A 17247-nucleotide genomic window follows, 5' to 3' on the forward strand; every position below is an offset into this window, starting at 1 on the left:
GTACAGCCTAACGGGTCAACGAAGTGGGGAGCCGAGAGTGAGATCCACGATTACCCACGTTGCCCCTCGCGGTTTTGGAAATACCGAAATAATACCGAAATTATACGGTATAAATACTGCATAAATATGGTATTACTCAAGTTATTTTGGCCAGTTTTTTTTTGCCGCATTACTACCAAAAATTTACGAAATAAATTCAGAATATTTACGGTAATAAAACAGAAAAAATACGGTATTTTAACCACATTAAAACCGTAATTATTCAGCATATTTATCGTATATTTTCGGTATTTTTGCAGCATCAAACCGTTCTACCCGAAAATAAAATTATATAAAATTTTATTTAGTTATATACAATTTTTTATAATTATATATAACATTATGAAGTTATATATACAATAACTGTCATGAAAAAAAAACAAAAAAAAACCCGTCAGCTCGTGGGCTCGATCCCGAATCCTAACGATTCAAAGTCTGATCTGTTAACCATTTTGCCAAATCGCTTACTTAAAGTCTGATACTAATTGTATTTATATGGATACAAACTTACGAAAATGGAAAACCTCAATTTTCCCGGATTCTTATTTTCACTCACATTTTTTTGTTTGAATAAGGAATGTGTGAACTAATAGAATAAAATAAAAAATTTAACAGTTTGCACATTTTCGATGATTTTAAATGCAAAAGCGAACAAAAAATAAAACCAAATTTTTTACAATTTTCCATTATATCAGGATAAATCTGGCAAAATCGCAGGATATCTACGGTATTATTACCAAAAAAATACGATTTTATTATTATAATATTATCGTATTATTACAGTTTTTATATAGCATTTTTTCGGTAAAAGTTCGGCATTTTTATAGTTTTTCTACAGCATTTTTTTGGTAAAAGTTCAGCATTTTTATAGTTTTTTTACAGCATATTTTTGGTAAAAGTTCGGCATTTTTATAGTTATACTACTGTAGTAATCTGGTAACTCTACAGTATAAGTACAGTAAATATATGGCATAACTACAGGAAAAAAACTGGCCAATATAACCATATTACTACCAAATTATTACGGTAAATTTACGGCATGTGCATAAATGCCGAAAATTTACGGCATTTTTACGGCATTCGCAAAACCACGAGGGGCGCGGCAATCTTTGCTGGACGCCTGTTGCCGAGGGCTTGTATTTTTCTTTTCTGTGGATTTTGCCGCTGATTTCATCATCAAATGTGCTGAGTCTTTGTTTTTAACTTCCCGCTAAGAAAATCAATGATTTTCGAAAAATTCGGGAAGTTATTGTTTTCACCCCGATTTTCAAAAATCGAATTTTCATCAGATGTCGACGTTTTGAGGTCCTAGGAAGCTATTCTGACTATTTTCAGAATGGTGTCCGAGTGTATGTATGTATGTGTATGTGTGAATGTATGTGTGTGACCGGTCTACAACTTTTTAACTAATGAACTGATTTGTATGGTTAAGGCGGCAATCGAAAGAGCTCATTGGCCGTCTACTTTTCTGAAAATTTCAGAACATTTGATCAAGTAGACTCGAAAATATTGGCGAATTACGAAAAAAAAAAATTTTTTTTTATAGTTTCTTATTGATTTCTCAGAAACGAGTGGAACAATCAACTTCATAATCTAATCAGCTCTAGAACTTGATAAAACGCGTCGATCGCCGCCTTAACCATCTCAATCGGTTAATTTGTTCGAGAGATATCGTTGGAGAAAGAAATGATGAAAAACGGGTTGTTACAAATATCTTTAAAACTGCAGAACGGATTGATTCCAAAATTATATCAGCTCTAGAATTTGAGAAAACGCGCTGATTGCCACCTCAAACATCAAAATCGGTTTTTTAGTTCAAAAGATATCAGCGCTGAAAAGTTAAAAAAATAACATAAAACGTTATTTTTCCCGGATAAATCAAAATGTAATGTACTAAATGTGTCTGAAATCATACCAACTATTCCTCTTTGTAGTCTCTTTCGATCATCATAGAATGTAATCTAACTTTTTCTTTAGTTTAAATCATATTATCAGCAAAAAATTGAGAAAACCCAGTTTTTAATATGTTTTTCGGATATTTCATATATTATTGCTCTGACCTAAGTCAAAACTCACTCAAATCTTGATTTTGATCTCTGACATTGATATCTGCCTCGATACATTTATTGCATTGAACATAATCGAGAGTAAAAATTTGAAAACCGCTTCTTCATTAATAATTTTCGATTCTTAACTTGTCAAACTTTAGCAAAATACGTGACTTGGTAGAGCTTGAAAAGCTCATAAAAAATAATCCCAGGTAATTGTATTTTCGAGCTCGAAAATATATTCACAGTAATGTTTTTAAGCTCCTTAAGCTCGAAAACAGCGGGAAGTTATGGGGCTGGCTCGCAGGGTCAACCGACGCCCAGATTTTTTTTTTCGGAATTGTTATTAATTATCATCGTGCCGCGGAGTCAATTATTTGTGTTTCAAAGTTATTTCCGTACCAGAGTGCCGTGAAGCAATAAATTGTTTAACGAAAAAAAATGTAACAAAACAAACAGCTTACGGAACCGCGTGTGCCTCGCGTTCAGCCTGGTGTGACTTTGATTGCCGCAGATTGCTATTTTGGTGGATTGGATCACGAGGGGCAGCCGAGAACTGGACAACGCCAAGATCTCCACGGCAACGAGCAGCAGAGGGTGAGTGGACGTTTGTGTTGCACTCATCGGCCATATCAGACTCTTAAGTTTTTTTTTTGCATTGCGTTTTTTTTTCTTTCTTTATTTCTGTTTCATTGTCTTTTACATTTTCGTTTTTTTTTTGGTTTTATCGGTTATTATTGTTTCGTTAGTAAAACCAAATTGTGTCAGCCAGAGCTATCTAGTTGCGACGAATTATGACTATTAGTCCGTGAAATTTATGATTGAATAAGTACATCAAGTACGTCAGATAAAATAGTCAGCTAAAATTATTAGTAAAATAATTCAATAACGTAGGTAATTCGAATTATTATTACATAATTGAATAAAATAATTCGAGATAATTATGTTTGAATTAATCAAATAAAAAGAAAAATAATTAAAATTGCAAAATTAAATAGAATCATTAGATGAAAATTAGTGTTAAAGAATTAAATAAAATACGGATCAGATCTGAGCAAGTTTGGTTTGTTATTGACGTATGCCTGCCGAGATGCTTAATGAGTTTGGTTATTATTAATTAACTCAAATCATAAATCTTTAAGTTTTTTTTGTTGTAACTCTAGATAAGTTTTCTCGGTTTTTGAGATTTACATTTGTTGATATTAAATAATGTGATACAATTATTTTTTTAATTTTTCTTTAATATTTTTTTTTTCTATTGTTTTCGTAACTACCGATAAGAGCGCTATTCCTAGATCTAAGTTTGTTATGGTTAAATAACGCCATCCAATAATTAGTTAAGTTTATTGAGAGTGAATCTGATGATCGCAATAATACCCTGTCGTTGAACGACCGGCGTACCACGTGGTCTAGTGTGCTGTGTGCCAATTCGAGTGTGAGTCCGCGAAGTGTTTGCAGTAACTGCGTTGCCGACAGATAAGAACATATTGTTTTTTTTTGTTTAAAATAAAATCGAAACAGAGTTTGATTGTTATTTTCGGTTATTATTATTATTTTTTTTTTTTTTCAATCATCCTGTCCAATCTCGATCCCGACGCCTAGTGATCTCTGTTTCCCTGAATCCGCGATAAGAGTAAATTATTCACGTCGCGAGTTTGGTAATCCTCCCAAAAAAATTACCTGGCGTCCAACAACTAATTGCAGGTAAGCCAAAATTTAATTGCACCGTGATATCTCGCTGGTGAGATCCCCAGTCGGGAATATCCCGTGACAAATTTTGGCGCTCAACGTGGGGCTCAAAAACGAGAAGGCACGGATCTTCGGGAGATAAGAGACTAAGTGACTTGAGAGAGATTTGCGTGAGTGGTCGCGACTTAAAGGTAAGTTTTAGTTTCGGGTAGTGAAAACGGATTCCGAGGGGACAGAGCAGGGCCCAACGACGTCGACGGGAGGTACCGCGCCGTCAGTAGTCGTAACGACAGCCTCTCAAGTCCAGAATCGAGAACTGGCACCAGGTATGGACCGTGTGCAGGTAGACGAAAATGTTAGTGGGTCCGAGACAGAGTCAGTACTGTCGGTTCACGCGGATGACCCGCCTCGGCCGGAGAACGTAGACGCCGAGTATGCGCGCGAATTGCAAAACCACGAACGATTAGCAGCACAACGGGCCCAGGCTGAGAACCAACGACTCGCGTTGGAAGCAGCAAGCCGTGAACAGGCGGAACGTGAGCGGGAGTTGCGAGAGCGTGAGAAAGAAACCGAAGAACGACTTCGAAGGAACGAGACAGCGCGTGTGCAAACTGAGCAGTAGTTGACTTCACCATGTTTTCTTTTGAAACGTAGTTGAGGTCCACCCCCTCTAGTAGGGATGAATCAACCGTTCGTTACCCATTTTAATTAAATGGGCCCGTGTCCCTTTTAGCTAGTAAGCTTACAATTCGGTAACTGATCCTGGTGTTACCCGGTTCGTAAGGACCAGACGACCGGTTGGCCATAAATTTATATATGCCAAATGCATATAAAGGATCGGGAGTCGAGGGGCATGTTATATATCAGTAATATATGAGAAAAAGAAAGTAGACTACAGGTATTTGCAAAGCAAGCCAAACTAGTGAGAAGCTCAAGAAATTATAGAAGGTATAATAATAGTGTTATTATACTTACCTGTGAGTTGTTGGTTCACTGGTATTGATAAACGAGAGCAATAAGTAATTAAGACAATTGTGAGCTCTGTATCACAATTGTCTGGTACAGCTACAAGCAGGTATTGTAGGTGGACATCGCGGCAGGTACGCGCTTCTGTAAGCAGGTATTACAGGATAGGTCGCGGCAGGTACACGCTTCCACAAGCAGGTATTGTGGGGAAATATCGTAGCAGGTACACGCTTCTACAAGCAGGCATTGTAGGAAAAGGATGTAGCAGGTATACATCGCTACGGGGTTACCGTCTTCTATAGGCAGGTACTATAGGCTAGGATGAGGATACAGCAGGTATGCACCTCTAGGGGGTTGCCGTCTTCTACAGGCAGGTACTGTAGGCTAGGAAGTGTAGGTAGGTTTACACAGGAATAATCATATCAGGCTATGATTATGTTATTATCTAAGGAGGTACTTAGATACTACTGGATACTTAGTCGTAAACAGGTGGTTAAAAGTTAAAAGTTAAAAAAAGAGAGTTAAAAGATAAACTGTATTTATTATAAAGACATAGTGATATTGAAGGTGAGAAAACTAAAGCTGAATAATTAGCGGCGCGCAGGCCTTTTTATAGATTCACGTCGATGCTTACGCGTCGACGTGGTGCGCATCCCTTCCATTTAAAATACGAATGGAGAGGGATTATGTAATAATAATAATAATTAAATAATACTAGAGCGGGTAAACCAGATGACATGTGGTAAATACCCTCGGTAACCGTCTATTATCATGGTATGATAATGAGGTATTATAAACCTCGTTACACTTTTTATCCACGGAACTAAGTCGGGGATTAGTTTCGCTGTCCACCTTCCTTTGGTACTGGCTTTCCATCGTCCGTTCCATATTTCTAGGGTTGTATTTTTCTCTGCCTCCTTGGTTTCACTGCTTAGAGGTTTAAATCTCCGCAGCGTGAATAGTCGTTTACGCTCTTGTGCAAGTAGGTCTATCGGTGGTGTACTCGCTAAGACCAAAACTGCTGCCTCCGATACCGTGCGATATGCGCTAGTCACTCTTAAGGTGCCTCGTCGTTGCACTGAAGCAGGGATACGTCGATTTGACTCAATCAACAGAGCGTCCGCCCATACCTCCGCTCCATATAAAAGTGTTAGATAATATCACACTTACTAGCAGTTTCCGTTTTTGGTAGCTTGGTCCGCCGATGTTTGGAAGCAGCCGAGAGAGGTTTGCATAAGTCTTGATACCTTTCTCTGCCGCGACTCTGAGATGTGGCACGAATGACAATTTGTCGTCGACAATCACGCCCAGGTAACGAACTGATTTTACTGCTTTTATGGTGGCACTATCCATACTAATTGTGAATGGAGAGGGAAACCACTTTTGCCTCGTAATTACCACAGCTTCAGTTTTTTGTGCTGCTAGTTGTAGGCCATGATCCACTAGCCAATTTTTGACTCTGTCGATTACAGCAGCTATTCTTCTCTGGGCCTGGTCCACACTACGTGCAAAGATGACTGTGGCAACATCATCAGCGAAGCCAATAAAAAACGTTTCTTCAGGCATTTTCATTCTGAGCAGGTCATCGTACATATCAATCCAGAGGTCAGGTCCTGATACGGAGCCCTGGGTAGCTCCTGCCGTTATTTCTACACTTTCTTGGCCTTCTGTCATTTCGTAGAGTAAAAAACGCTTATCGAGATAGTCACTGAACAGCCTTACAATGTATTTCGGAACATTAAAGATTTTTTCGAGCACGTGGATAATGTCGATCCAACGAAGCGAATGAAACGCATTTCTAACGTCAAAGGTTAGAAGAATGCGTACTTTGCGAGCTCTAGGGTTAAGATCCCAGTTTTCAGGTTTTTGCTCTAGGACTTCCATAATGGCATCGATTGTTGAGTGGCCCTTTATGAATCCATGTTGATTTGTTGATAGACCCCCGTTGCGCTCTATGGCCTCCTGTAGGCGTGATCTTATTAGCTTTTCCAAGACCTTGCCTAAAACATCCAACATACAGAGTGGTCTGTATGAAGATGGAGTTTTTGGTGGGGGCTTGCCTTTATCCAGTAGCACAAGCTTTTGAATTTTCCAAGCTTTGTAGAAAACTCCGGCTTTAAGGCACGCGTTGAACATATTTAAGAGTATGTTCGGCAGCTCTTTCGCTACCAGTTTTACCACTGGAACCGGGATCTTATCTGGTCCTGGCGCTTTATTATTTGCCATCGAGCTAGTGGCTTCGATGATCTTTTGCCTAGTGAACTCCGGTATCTCCGTATCGATGATATATTCCGAAAGAGCTCGGGGTAGATGTTGTGGGAACAACTCTTTGATAATTTCAGCTATCGATTGGCTGTCCTTCGGCCCTACGGGAGCCTGAAGACCAAGTTTTTTGACGACTACTTGATAACCGCGACCCCACCGATTGTTATCAAGATCGTTGCACAATTTGCGCCAACATTCTCTCCTACTATCTTTGATGGTTTTATTAAGAGCTTTCTTGGTAGTCTTGTAGCGTTCAGTTTCAGCACACTGTTCAGGCAATACCTGTTTGCGATGAGCTCTGGTCACTTGACGCTGACTTGCTAGGCACTTTCGTCTCAAAGAGGCAATCTTATCCGTCCACCAGTACATTGGCCTCCACCTACTAGTCGTGTACTTCCAAGGCATTGCCTGATTGCATGCTTGGACTAAAAGTTTTGTTGTCTTCTCCGCCAGCTCCTCGGCAGTTCTGCGATCAGGAGCGTCCGTGACAAGGTCTTCCAAAGCAGATGGTCCACTTTTTATTTCTGTTATTAGCTTTTGTTTGTTGAGCTTATTGGAGTTTCATCCTATGAAAGCCTCACGCTTACGTGGGGGATTGCTAGAAGGCGTACGCATGATAGCAAAGGCTATATACATATGGTCACTAGCATTATACTCCTCTAAAACTTTCCAATTATGGATAGATTTGGCTATCCCAGAAGTAGCAAAGGAGACATCTAATATCGACTCTCTACGTCCAGATCTTCGAAAGGTTGTCGTTGAGCCCGAGCTTAGAACAACGAGCTCAAGTCTCGCAGCCATCTCGGCAAGCTCTCTGCCTCTAGCGTCGTTACGGTACTCGCCCCATTCTTCCGATTTAGCGTTGAAGTCTCTTGCTAAAATGATTTGCTTGCCGCGTTGCGAGATGAACTCTTCGAGCAAGTCGAGTTTTATTAGAAAGGACTCCCAAGATATGTTAGGGGACAGGTAATAAAACAGCATTCTCTAGTTTCAGCAGATACAAAACCGTCTTCACGGTGGTGGGCAATAATATCAACTATGGAGGGGTTGACAATCCATAAACTAGCTGTGCCTGACGTATCAGAAAGCCAATTGTTATCTACAGGGCTTACGTAGGCTTCTGAAATGAAGCAGACATCTATGCCATGAACTCTAACAAACTGCTGAAGCATGTGGTGGGCTGCCCAACATCTATTCTGGTTCGTTTGGAGACACTTAATCATTTTGCTGAAGAGGATAGTTTCGTTCGATGCTTACGAAATTAAGGACAGGTACGAGAGCCAGTGTCATGCTCGGTATTTATGGTCGGGTCATCGAGTGATGAACAAAGCAGGCAGCAAGTGGGCTTTTTACATTCTTTGATTTTGTGGGAAGCATCACCACATCTAAGACAGGGTTTTGATCTGTCAGGGCCCTTGCAAGTGCGGGATAGGTGTCCAAAGTCAAGGCACTTGAAGCACCTAACTAGTTTTAGGGCCGGCCGATTTCGAAAATTAACCCAGCCTATCCTTATTCATCCAACGTCAAGAAGTTTAGCTAAGCCTTCTTCGCGGAGAACAACGTTAGCTGTTCTTTGACCCTTATATGAGTTTTTTGAAATCCTAACTCTCTGCACCTCATGATCGTTTCCTAACTCTGCTGCCAGTACTGTGCGTATATCCTCTTCTGTTGTGATGTCATCCAAGTCACGTATCACAACTGAAGTCATTGGAATAAGGTCCCGAACAGTTCCGAAGCTACCGACTGTGGCCTTGACTGCTTCACTAAAAGCACTTCTGTTTTGAGTATTGTGTTCCAGCTCAAGCAAGATGCCACCGTTTCGCGACTCTCTTATGGTTCTGATCTCTGTGCCAGTGTCCTCTGGCTTAACTCGTTGACGAACGCCCTTTAGCAGCTCTGCGTAGGTGACTCCCTCTGCTAAAATAATCAGGATCGCGTCACGCCCGTGTTTGCTTCTCCTCGTTTTCCGGTGGGCCGGCTCGTTCTTGCCATGAGGTTTAGTAGCATTAGGGCTTCCTTGGCCAGCTTGGCTCACATGTTCTTCAGTGTGTTTACCATTCTTCCCAACCTTCCGCCACTCAGTCACTCGAGATGCGCTTAGTTCTTTGCGGTTCCAGAAGTGGTGAGCTTCGAGGTCGCTTTTTATTCAACTGGCCTTCAGGAGAGCTGAGGTCTGTAGCGCACTCCTGTATTTTCCGCGGCACAGGTACCGGTGCTAAAGGCTTGATGGGTTTCCAGAATCCTCGAAAACGTTTTAATTCTCCTAGAGACAATACAGCGGCATCCACATAGTCTCTGACTTCATTACCGATATTTTTCCTGTTGCGACAAACACGTTGCAGTGCGAAAATAGCTTCAGATAGTTGCTCTATCTGCATGTCTTCGTTAGCAATAGCTTCATTCTTTCGATTTCTAGAGCTCAAAGTATCATGCTTGGGGCGACCATGATGCTGAGAGCTGGCAAACTCATCTCCAACAGAAGCGACGGAGTCACTATGTGGTTTCCTCCACTTTTCTATGCGATGCTGTTTCATCATCTCAGCGACAGCCTCGGTGCACATAGTATCGGTTGCTGGTCCGATGTTTTTAGCTGGTCCAGTAGCGTTAGCGGCCTGGTTCCCTACCGTTAGAGAGAGTGATGTTTGGCTTCCCCTACAATCCATGAAGCCTGCTCCAGCCACCGGGGCTTTCACCCGATCGGAACCAGAGGCGGATATAACCCCTAAGGGTGTGTCCGCGTGGGGTATGTTATTATCAATACCACTCATTTCATTACTTCAGATAATTGATTATTTTATAGAGGTGTCCTTCCTCCGCATGCCACTCTTTGGTCCGCGAGAGCTATTTTATTTTGCTCTTACCCTCTGGCAAGCCAGCGAGCATTCCCCTATCCGCCACCCGGGGACGTGCTCTCTAGAAGTTGGGCTTCTTCCGAGAGCGTCATGTGTGCGGGTAAGTGTGCGCATGTGTACAGGTATGCGGGTAAGTGCGTACTTGTGTGTGGGTAAGTGTGTGCATGTGTGCGGGTGAGTATGCGACCCCGTAGTTATGTACATGTGTGCATGTGTGTGTGTGAAATTAATCACTTCCCCAGTTAATCAAATTACATATAGACAAGCGTCAGACTATAACGTTTATACTTTAATTTTTTATTAGCTTAGATGGTCATCATTATTTTGGCTGATAGTAACCATTACAATCAGGTTATTAAGAATTACGATTTTTTATAATAGTAGTAATTATTTAAGATAATAACAGTTATAATTTTTGGTTATCACAAAAAATTGTAAACTTTACCATATAGATGGTAGATACTACCGTTTGGATTGTTGATTTAATAATTTAAATGATATTATCAACCATATAATTCAGTTTAAAAATTGTACTATAACTTGATGGTAACTTTTACCATAAAATTTTCTCCGTGCATGTCCAAGTTAACTGTTGTTGTATTTTTGGTTACATTGTTGGCGATTGGCTCGTTTGCGTGCACTGCCCATGGAAAAGATGTAATTATATATAAATAAACTTAGCCAATAATTGAATAAATATATATATTACTATATTAAATGTATCATTGTAATTGCAGTGTACTATGGATGGTGAAGAATGTTGGGATTGCTTGGAATGCAAAGAAAATCATTTTAATTATTTAACATGTCGCTCGAGCGAAAGTAATCTCCACGTGTATCCTGGAGGTCAAGACTTGTTTCGCTGAATCTTCTTTTTAATTTTTTTTATTTCAGATATAATAATAATTATAATAATAATAATAATTATTATTATTTTTATTACTATCATTAATATTGTAATAGTTATTATCGGAATAAAAATAATTCCTACCATATATATCTAATTTATTTCATATATTTTATGTTATTTTCGGTCCTGTCTCTAGCAGCATTATCTACTTATTATTTTTTAACTTCCTGCTAAGAAAATTGGAAATTTTCAAAAATTCGGGAAGTTATCCCGAGTCAAAATTAAAAACGTGATTTGAGCCTCAAAATCCTACACGAGGATAAGGATGTTCAAATCATCTTTTTAGAATATGAAGATCCATGCATTAAAAAGGTGATTTGAACCTAAACGTGGTAACTTTATCCGCTTTTACCTATTTTAAGTTCAAAACATCTTTTTAAAAAGGTTAAATAAGCCTCCAGAGCCTAAATTTATAGATCGAGAAAGATTCTCGTCGGATCGCAGACAATTAGCAAAGTAACAGAAGGAAAATGGGGCCACTAATTAGAAATGGTCACCGTGATCAAAAAAAATTTTAAATTCAAAAATTCCAAAAATAATTTCTTAGTAATAAATGTTTTGTTGTAAATTAAAAAATCTGTCTATCGGTTGACCCTGCGGGCCAGCCCCAAAACTTCCCGCTGTTTTCGAGCTCTTTGAGCTCGAAAACGTTGTTGTGAATGCATTTTCGAGCTCTTCGAGCTCGAAAATACTTTTGTATCCCATTGTTTTTGAACAAAACCGTTTTTTAGCATTTCCTTCTCCCACGATATCTCACGAACGAATTGACCGATTTCGATGGCTAGGGCGGCAAACGACCCGTTTTATTAAGTTCTAGAGCTGATTAGATTTCGAAATAGATCGTTAAAGTCGTTTCTGAACAATCAATAAAAAACTAAAAAAAAAAAATTATTTTCCGTAATTCGCCAATATTTTCGAGTCTACTTGATCAAATGATCTGAAATTTTCAGAAAAGTTGATAGCCAACAAGCTCTTCCCATTGCCGCCTTAACCATCCAAATCGGTTTATTAGTTAAAAAGTTATAGATCGGTCACACACATACACACACACACACACACACACACACACACAACACACACACACACACACACACACACACATACATACAGACACTCGGACATCATTCTAAAAATAGTCAGAATAACTTCCTAGGACTTCAAACCGTCAACATCTGATAAAATTTTGATTTTCGCAAATCGGGGTGAAAACGATAACTTCCCAATTTTTCGAAAATCGTCGATTTTCTTAGCGGGAAGTTAAAAAAGTTATTCTATCCCTTCAAATATTTTATTTACAGGCTACAAATTAAACAAAGTACAAAAGAATATTATATAAAAAAACGCGTCAATCATTGCAGCACGGTTTTTTCACTTCTTCATCAGTTATTCTTTGACATTAAAATGAATATTATATTCATACTTACAAGATATCAAATGTATGTCCGCGCAGTGGATAGCATCGAGGACTTCAAATCGTAAGGTTTTTCGCTAATTTTCTTGTAAATCAAGCCAATTATCAGTGCCTAGCGCTAAAATACCGTATATGGGTCACGTTATAATTAAAAATTAAATAAGAAAATAAGAACATATCTTAATATAAACCATAATGTTAGATTAAGCTTAATTTAAGCAGGAGCTACACGAATTTAATGAATAAGTGCAATATATTTTTGTATATATAGGATTATTTAATAAAATATATATTTATAAAAAAAAAAAAATCGTAAGGACGCAGGTTCAAGCCCAGCAGTCATCGGGATTTTTTTATCAATAAAAAACATGTTTACTTCCTCTAATTAATGCTCTCAATACAATAGATAACATTCTCGATCGAATTAATATTCTCTTATTTTCTTTATTTGCAATTTACTATTTAAAAAAAAAATGACTAATAAGGCAATCCTGATAAGAATTTGATGAGGATATCCTGGTAAGGACCCGATAAGGTAATCCTGATAAGGATTTGATGAGGACATCCTGGTTACATCCATATCAAGATCCTCGTCAGGATACCCTGATCGAGACCTTATTTGAAATAAGGATAACCTGATAAGGACCTCGTCAGGTCCTTATGAAAAATTCTAGTCGGGTATCATATACAGATTTGTTAACCACAAACAAATCATTATTTCATTCAAATGAACCATATCATTGTCTCAAATAGATACTGATTGAGTCCATTCAAATATGGGATTTATTCGCCTGAAACAAATCGCATTTGGCTCAAATCAATTGTTCTCTCAGTGTGTTTTCAACTTTGGAACGTTGTAATTTTACAATGAATCGCTGAATAAGATCGATGAAGTCATGTTATTTCAGGAAATTGAACGCAGTTATACTTCATTTTAGGTCACCCCACCGATTAGTCTATAAAAGCCACAAATTTTGGCTCACAACTCATATAACTCGTGACAATATACGAAATTCACCTGCGAGACCGTTGAAGCAAAAAGTGGTAGTGATACGCGAACACAGATGGCGCTCGTTACGATCGTGAATCCGTTGATTTCTCACCTATCAACAACTTATTTAAAAAAGTCTGAAAACGCACTCTAAAAAACGACTGAACAAAGATTTTCGTAATTCGAGCCGTTTCAAGGACATCAAGCCTCAAAGTTGAAGGTATTCAAAATGTTTGGATTATTTATTTTTAAATATGACAAAATTAATCTATATCACTTAAATATCTAAAAATATTTACTTAATAATAAATATCTCTAGACATTTAGTAAAATTATTATTTGGAATTGATAGTAATTAATATTTAATGATCATTTCTATCGATTATGAGCGAAAATATTAGTATATTGTTCAGTTCGTAATTTAAGATTTTAAACTTTCTCACGAAATATAATTTATTATATTCTTTCTATGTTTTTCTCTAAACTTATTTTTGTAGATTGTAAAATTTAGTGCTTCTTGTTTAATGTTAAAATTGTAAAATGTTCACGACGGCCAACTCGACATCTGTTTTGTCTTAAAAATTTGTATTTTTCGGTTCCATAAGAGTTAAATTTTCTTCATGTTTTTTTTTGTTTAACTGTGTTGACCGTCATTTTGTGAACCTTTTTTTTGCTCTACAATCCAACTGTTTAGGTCTCGCATCCTTTTATTGCACCCTGGGAAAATAAACCGGCATTTCCAAATATTATACTTATTTACTGTGAAGAAATATGTGATTTTTCACTTAAGTAATTTTTACATAAAATGACATTTTATAATTTATGACCTTCAATCTCTCAGCGCTCCTTTAGTCTCTTGGGTCCGTCCCAATTGACCCACCTACGTACCACTTTCTGCAGCCCCTTTTTCCCTTTCTTTTATTTGGTTACCAATCACTCGTTTTAATTTTCCTTCTACCAAAATTGTAAACCCTCTCCACTTTTTCAAATCCGTTAAAATTTGTACAACCAAATTATTTTCTAAGTCTGTAAGTTAGTTACCATCAATGTACTGTATCGTCAATACGTCTATGACTAGTACAAATAAACTCAACAATAAAACTCAACTGAAACGAGCCTCAATTTATTCGACAGCCCATATTTATTTATTTGAATATTTCACAGCAAAATAGATGTGAATCTGTTCATATAGTACAGTTATATGGCAAAAAATCACCATAAATTGAAATAGATCATTCACATATATTATGTAAAAATTTTTGATGGCTTTTTTGCCATATATCTATGATGTAATAGTAATTTTTGCTAATAATCGATAGAAATAATCATTTGTTATTAATTATTATGAATTCTCAATCATTATTTCACAACTTCACAAGTATTTTTTGATTAGGGTAGTGCTTCATGACTTTACATGAGTCATGCACGGTCATTATGTTCATGCCAAGTTACTCTCAATTATGCATGACCATTTTCTCCGTATTACATATTCTCATCCATGATCATACATGATTGAGTATGATTTTGTATGAATCAGGCATGCCCATGTATGCTCATGCAAAGTCATACTTAGTCATGCAATCCAATGCATGATCATTAACTTTCCGTTATACATCGAGACAATGTGAATTTTCATCTTCGTCCTCAGCCTTGCGGTTCCCATTTTTCCCCGTCTCGTTGCCGTCTGAAACTACACAAGTCATAGTGCCGTGGTCACATGACAAATTTTCACGTCGACGCATATCCGTAAGGGTGCAGTGGGGACAGAGCCCCGAGGCTAGTCCTACATCCAAATTTATCGGTCAATCGCTTCGATCCTGGATCAATTAGCAACAAGACGTATTATTTGTTACTACTGTAATATACTAGCAACTTACTTGCGATTGTGTTAATACGGGCGATCTACTTGCGATTGTGTTAATACGGGCGATCTACTTGCGATTGTGTTAATACGGGCGATCTACTTGCATTCTTTGTAAATCGGGCAATTTTACTTGCAATTTTATATTTCATACATTACTGATAAAATAAAGAATAAATAATAAATTCAGTGCTTTCACGGCATTGTTCCACGTAAAGAAATATTGTATATCCAGCATAGACCAGGACGATTTCCATATTGTATCTTGCGGAAACGTTTATTGTAAGAAACTGAATTTTGTTATAATTGGCTATAAACTTGCACATTTTTTAATTAATTCGTTTACTCTCTCTATCACCATTTATCCTGTTTGTATCCTAATATACTGATAAGATTATTAAATAAATTAAAATCAATATTAATTAAGTTTTGAATGATAATTCAACCAACAATAAGAAAATAATATATAAATTACAAGCCGTGAGGTAGGTTAGTAAGTCTTAACATACGTTGCTGTGTTTGAATAAGTGCGGGTCTTTGCTTTGCGAGAATCCTAGCCCATTGCTCTGTCCCAGTAAAATAAAATTTGTAGAGGCCAGCCTAAGCCAGGGTTCAATCCGCGAATTCTGGTGGCTGCTGGTTATAATCGTGAAGACGAAAAGCGATTTGTCTCAACATAGTCATGCATGATTGGGCGTGATCACGCATGACTTGACATGCATCATGCATGATCATTCATGATTAAGCTTGGTCATGCATGACCATGCATGAATATTGCACGAATCATGTGCGACTATTCTTTCCTCGCCATGCATGATCATGCATGATTGAACATGGCTTTTCATGATCAAGCATAATCGTGCATGACGATTTTTTCTCGGGTTATACTTTAAAAAATAGAATTAAGTAAAATATTTGTAAATAAGAGATAGATAAGAATTGTAAAATTAAAATAAGTATGAAACAAACAGAGATTAGGAAAATCTAAAACAGATGGAAACTGTTGGGTTTTTCCTAAGTACTTATAGTCTAGACCATAATATGTAAATCCTATTGTTAAAGGTCCAAACTTCAAAATGAGTGTCTGAGGTGCTGGCGTGTGGACAACTCGAGCAGTTGCAAACCCAAATCCGTATATACCACTTAATTAATTATTTGGAACATGTAATGACAAATTTGAGGGTAATTTCCTTTCGCCTACGACAGTAGAAATAATAAAAAAAAAGGAAAATTGTTTCGTTTTAGCAAGCCCCTAATAATGAAAAATAAGAATAAGGGATCTTAGTAGTAACTGGCATTGATTATAATCATTAACCCTTATATGGCAAGAGTAGCAGCATTTTCTTTTTTGTTTGCAGATAAGGAGAGTAATGAGAATTGTTACAACTATTTTATAAGTAATAGATTTGAAATGGAATTATGTAATGCTGGCTGGACAATCCATATGGACATTCGCGTTGCCCTCATTGGACCCCAACGCTCATTTCTAAGTGCGGAGGTGTGTTACGTCGAGATCGAGCGGGAAAATATTTAATAAATTTTATTTTGTACAAAATAAAAATTTTTATTTTTCGCGCAAAGCAACTTCGTTCGATAATCTTTTTTTTGTTGCTTCTTATCTTCGACAGCTGTACAGGAGGCTAACAAAGGAATTTCTAATCAGACCACCCAAATGCAGTTGTGTGAACCGAGCACTACTACATTTAAATCATAACAGAGGTACAACTTAAACTGCGACTAAGAGTCTAGCACAAGAGTCTCCAACCGAGACTTTTTACTTCCCACAGAGTGCCACCAAATTTGACCTAGCCTCTGTTCGATGAGACATCCGGTCTTTTGTTCAATTAAAAGTCGATCCGTATTCTAATATCTTTTTTATACACGACAGTACATTTATCCCTCTTCAATAAAAGAATATAAAATTGCAGTAACGTCTTCAATATGAGTTTTTAGGCAGCTGTGTTAATATCAAGACGAATGACTTATTTCGTAGCTGGAATACATAAAAAACACTTCCAGTATAACCGCTAGACAATAGAATTCGAATTCGTTTAATTGCCCATCAGCCAATAAAAATTCAGTTATCGAAGTCTTTGTTAAGTTGGTGGCCAACCAACCGTGACGCGATCTTGATAAGACCCAACCCTTCACGTTTCGTCTTAATTACCTTACCTGTCCACCAAATCTGTAGTCGCCTGACTCGAACGCTCCCCTA

Source organism: Microplitis mediator, chromosome 1 (genome assembly GCF_029852145.1).
Source record: "Microplitis mediator isolate UGA2020A chromosome 1, iyMicMedi2.1, whole genome shotgun sequence".
Taxonomy (NCBI): domain Eukaryota; kingdom Metazoa; phylum Arthropoda; class Insecta; order Hymenoptera; family Braconidae; genus Microplitis; species Microplitis mediator.